Genomic DNA, 6,000 nt, shown 5'->3' with positions numbered 1-6,000 from the left:
CTCAGTCTGAACGTGAGATCATGGACTTCCGCGTAGAACTCATCGAAACTCTCTTGTGGGAGTTGCTTCCGTTCCATGATCTCGCGAATCACTCATAATCAGAATCTGCAGACTTAAATCGCCAAGGCCGTCGGTTCTATGTAACGGAGCGACTCGGGATTTTCCCGACCAAGGACTGCCATTTCAGTGTAACCCCATTTAATTTGTTGCGTCCTCCCACAAATTGTCATCCTCCCAGCATCTCCTTGCAGCGGGACTACTCCATATTCTCTTGCTCCGGGAAGGTATTGAACCCAATCCGGGTTCGTTTCCTGACCCCGGTCCTGAGAAATGGTTTTGCTGCATCTGCCGGGAAAGAATCTTTTTAGGACGGTCATACTCTTGTCAGTGTGTGAGGTTGTTCTGGGCTAGACCCCAAAACCAGAAGTCCACGTAACTTCTATAAACCTTTTGTGGCTCCTTGCTGTTCACGTCCTAGGACGTCCCGTAGTCTGCGCCTTAGCGCCCCCCGCTACCTTCCAGCAGCCCCGCTGCTCACTAAGCCACAACAAGTACCCGCTGTTGCTCGCGCCCCACGGCACCACCAACTCACACGGCTGCTCCCACTCATAACTACAATCTCCGCAGTAGAGTCGGAAGCAATGCCGAGCATCAGCCCCTGCCCCCGTTCACCGGGTACCCCAATGCTTACCCAAGGACGTCTAGTCCCAGGGCCTCAACAGCAATCGCGTTCTGGCCTTCCACAACCCAGGCGTAGTCACCCTGTAGTATCGCGTGGAATTCACCCCATTTCAAACACGCTTAACATTACAAACACTCGTTCACTGACCCAGGTAACTTCCATAAGTTCATTCGCTTTCACAAAGTCACCTAATGCATTAATGCGTCTTACCAAACTGCTCAAGCGGGAATCATATTGACAATATGTAGGTCAATAATTTGCTGACAAGCATTACTCACTATTGAGCCATGCACCTTTAGTATATAAATATTAATGTAAGTATGTATATATGCATAGGTTAAGAACTTCTGTATAAATAGTAATGAATTTCTTTAATAAAATGAATACTGATCAGACTTCCAAAGTCAAAACACTCTTTTATCAATTTGTCACATTACATGGCGATTCTGCCAGCCTGATCTTCAATTAGCTGAAAATTTGCCCATAAGCAAAATTCGCTAGATCTTGCTGAACAGAGATCCTTCCCAGTTTTTTTTTTTTTAAGTTAAAGAAAAAGTTTTGTTAAAAAACAAAAAAGAAACGATGTTAGCAGCAGCAGTACAATCAAGAAATTAAGCAGCGTTTAGATGGCATGAAATACGGACATTGGCAATAATTTTGACTGACAGCATGCGAGCATATATAGGGGTGGAATATAATAAGGAATAAATACTACATGGAAATTAACAATTTTGACTGGCAGCATGCGAGCATATAAAGAGTTAAACTCTTGCATTTAAACAAAAGGTACTACTATGTGGCATCAATAAAGATCATAACAAAGAAAGCCTTCTTCGGCAAGGATTTGGCGGAAATAGAAAACTAAGTTGAAAACAAAAATTTGGTGGTAACAAAACGGGATCGGATCACACCTTAATATAAGTATATAAAAATTTTAGAAACAAATTGGGCGGCCTTTATGGACGCTAAACTATGAGCAAAAACGAAAGTTTTTGCTTAGAAATTTTTTTTAAATATGGTAGGATGAAAATTTTTTTTTCCAAAAGTTTGATGCCAGCCTTGAAAATGGCACAAACTAAACCCAAGAATAGAAAAAAATATATATTTGAAGCCCAATGTGGCGTAGAAAAAAAAAATAATAACATAATTAGTTTTAAACAATACTTTGTAAAGTAAATTCAAAAAAATCATAAAATAAATTTCAATTTTAAGAAAAATAGAAATGTCAAAAATATTAAATTAAAAAAATTTTTTTTAAGCAAATCAAAAATTTTTTTAAATAAATATTAAAAGGTAGCTTCAATAATATTAAGTAAATAAGGAAAAATATAATTAACAAAATTCTTCTTAGATCTTTATAGTGCCAAATAAATAAAGGAAATAGCAAAATTGCATAAAAATTAATTTTTAAAATAATTTGTAAATCGAAAAAAAAACTACTATTTCTAAAATTTAAAGAGAAATGTTAGTTATTTTTTAAAATTGATTAAACAAAAGAAAATAAAAATAAAAAAAATGTTTAAGGAAAAATTTTAAATATCTAAATCAGAAATTAAAATTCTAAAGTAAAACAAAAATTACAATTTATTAAATTTTAATGAGCTCGAGGCAGTTTAAAAAATTGAAACACAGTTTAAATTTTTATATTTCAATTTTATTTGGTCGATATTTCGATCTCATTCTGAGATCATCCTCAGGAACTGTGGACAAAAACAACAATTAGTTAACATGTAAACAATTTTCAAACCCTAAACATAATGCCACTTACACAATTGAATATGTTTTACCGACTAACAAGATATACAATCTTAAAAATAAATTGTTAAAATACCTATTAAATAAATAAGGTCAAGAGTAAAATGGAATGCATAGGATAAAAAAAAAATAAAATCGAAAAATTTTATTAAAAATTAAAGTTAGTTCATTACTCATAGAAGCAGGAAGATAATTATATTTCAAAATGTCGTGGTGGACAAAGATAGCACACGGCATAATGATAGCATTAGCCGGATATGAATTAGGAAAGGAAAATTTAGGAAATTCAGAAACAGAAAACAGGATAGCTAAATATGAACCACCAGCTGAACCAGAAACAAAAGCTGCTCCAAACATTCCAGATGTTTGGCTAGCAGTTTTAATCTGCGTTATCGTGCTTTTAGTCATTGCAATAGCCACTATAACCAAAAACTATATGAAAGTTTAATATAGGCAGTTGAAAAATGCTCAAGCACGCATTTAATATTCAAAGTACTTTAAACTTTCTACCCTAAACCCCTTTTAAAACCGGACCCAAAGTTGAGGAAGAGCAACAAATAAGTAAAATAACAACTCTGAAGATTTCCCAATCAACAGTAAAGGCAGACTCATTAACCATGCCAAAATTTAATAATTCGTTTGAATGCTCATGAAGCAATAAGAAATCCTAAGACAGTGGATATAAGCAAAACCTAAGAAAGAAAATACAAAAATTTTTACAAGAAGCATGAAGAAAAAGTCACAACGAGAACCTATATATATATTAAAGCGCTATATAAATTTGCAACAAAAAACTAGTCGCGCTCGTTTTCATCTTAGGATAGAAAAATGGTAGCGTAAAAAATTTTCAAGCAACCAGATTGTTGAGGAAGTTATTGACTTAGGACAATATTCGACCAGGCATAAAAGAAATGCCGGCAATCCAGGACTTGAAATTTATAAGGAAAATCACAGTTGTCGTGAGGGACAAATTGGTGATTAAGAATTGAATATTTACTGCAGTAGGCGAATTTATAAAATAATAATTGGTACCCAAGTTCCTAAGATCAAATAATTGCACTAACCAAAGAGGTTGTGCATGTGACAATCCCGGAAAAATAAAAATAATTCTTCATAAAAGTCATGACGATTCTGTCTTGGTGGCCGCCGCAGAAATCGCATGAAAAATAAGATCAAATAAATTGCAGGAAAAATATGAAAAATAAATTAAAAGATGGAATAAATTTTGCGTCCACTGTACCCCCCTTCCGCTAACTAGCTAAACTACTACCTCTAATACAAACTACCTTGCTCTTCCGTCAATCACAGCTCCTAAATTACTGCATTATTAATTAGTGACATATTTCATATTATAAATTTCTGTATAGTTAGCAACAGATTTTTTTTACCAAGTTTAATATAACCCTAATGAAATGAAATAACAATGAAAAGATGTTATTTAATAGAAATTATTAAAGAAATAGATATAAGTATGAGATGCTTCAGTAAGGAAACCTAGTTTTAGAGAGGTCATAATTTTAGGAAAAATATTTTTACTAATAGAAAAATATATTTCATTCTAAATAGATTAGAAAATAGAAATAGGAAACATTTCTACTTTTAACCTACCTACAAAATAAGGAAATTATAGTCCATAAGAATAGGCTTACCCAATATAAAATATGCCAATGACTCACATTAATTTAACAACAAAAAAAAAAGAAGCAGTTTCAACAATAGTATTCCAATTTACTCGTCAATAAACAAAAGCAAACAATTCATATTGGTATCCAGTTACTATTAATTCACAAAAAAAAAAAAAAAAATAGAAAAAGTTAGCTTATTATGAAAAAGCGAGCATGAGCATGACGGGCATGGTATGTAAAGCAAATGCAAACGAATAAAAGCAAAAAGAAAACATATAAACTTCTAATATCAAGTTACCACTATGACATAAATTACAACTGAATGCAAAAATTATTTGGTAACAATCAAGTTGACTGGGTCATTCAACGAAATTTGAAACAGCACGGCACACTTATCACAGTGACATTGGAGTGACCGTCTATAATTAAGCATAAAACTATATACGCTCACTTAAAAGGCCGATGGTGTAGTATCGCGTGGAATTCACCCCATTTCAAACACGCTTAACATTACAAACGCTCGTTCACTGACCCAGGTAACTACCATAAGTTCATACGCTTTCACAAGGCACCTAATGCATTAATGCGTCATACCACATTGCTCAAGCGGGAATCATATTGACAATATGCAGGTCAATAATTTGCTGACAAGCACTACTCACTATTGAGTCATGCACCTTTAGTATATAAATATTAATGTAAGTATGTATATATGCATAGGTTAAGAACTTCTGTATAAATAGTAATGAATTTCTTTAATAAAATGAATACTGATCAGACTTCCAAAGTCAAAACAATTATCAATTTGTCACATTACAACCCGTCACTTACTCCCAGAGTGACGACGTCTCCCCCTATGCACTTCAGAGTTATGCAGTTAAACTGTATGAATTAACTGAGAAGATCACGGAGATAGTCGACTTCATGAATCCGCATTGCTGCGATTCAAGAGACTAAACTCACAGCAAGATTTGCATTGCAGACTTGTTCTGGGTATAATGCCCACAGAAAAGATCGCGAGAGCGGAAATGGAGGCGGCCTCGCGTTTATCATACACCACACTGTGCAATATCATATATTTGATCCGGACATCGACCGCAGGGACAGTGTCTTAGAACGTCAAGGATTATCTGTCCGATGGGGCGATGCAAATCTAGAAATCATCAACATCTACATCCCTCCTGTCGCCTGTTGCCCCAGTGGATACCGACCTGTTATCAGCGGCGTACTCACTGGAAACAATCGCATTATCTTAGGCGATTGCAATGCCCATCACGATCTATGGCATTCAAACTTGCAGGTGAACAGTTGGGGTGAGATGTTAGAGGATCAAATAGAAGAAACGACGTTCTGCGCTATAAACGGAGACGCCCCCACACGTATGGTAGGAAGCTGTCACAGTTCGCCGGATATTTCAATCGTGAGCGCAGAACTCGTAAACTGCGTCAACTGGCAGCCGATGCTAACATTGGCATACGACCACCTGCCTATACTTATTTCGTCCGAGCGTCCCGCCGACTTCATCGTCGTAGAAAAACGCACTTTCATTAACTTTAAAAAAGGAAAGTGGGATGAATAAAAATCCTATACAGACAACCGCTTTGCTGCCCTCCCTATCCCAACTGATGCCCGCCAAGGGGAGCGTGCTTTCCGCAAGGTCCGCCTCGGCTCGTTTCATCCCCGCCGGGAGATTTCCCGAAATTCGGCCCCACTTCCCGGCAGAGGCTGCAAGTTTAGGGAGAGAACGTGACTTCATAAGACAGATCGATCCCGGTGACGCCTAAATAAGGGACATAAACCAACGCATCAGATTGCTTGTGGATGAACACAATCGTGCGAATGGGAGCACCTAAGCGGTTGTAACCTCTCTGCCGGTGTAGGTAAACTTTGGTCAACTCTAAAGTCCCTATCGAATCCGTCTAGGCACAATGACAAAAT

Source organism: Eurosta solidaginis, chromosome 1, assembly GCF_040869045.1.
Source record: "Eurosta solidaginis isolate ZX-2024a chromosome 1, ASM4086904v1, whole genome shotgun sequence".
Classification (NCBI taxonomy): Eukaryota; Metazoa; Arthropoda; class Insecta; order Diptera; family Tephritidae; genus Eurosta; species Eurosta solidaginis.
The sequence above is the reverse complement of the archived record's forward strand: the minus strand, read 5'-3'. Positions refer to the sequence as shown.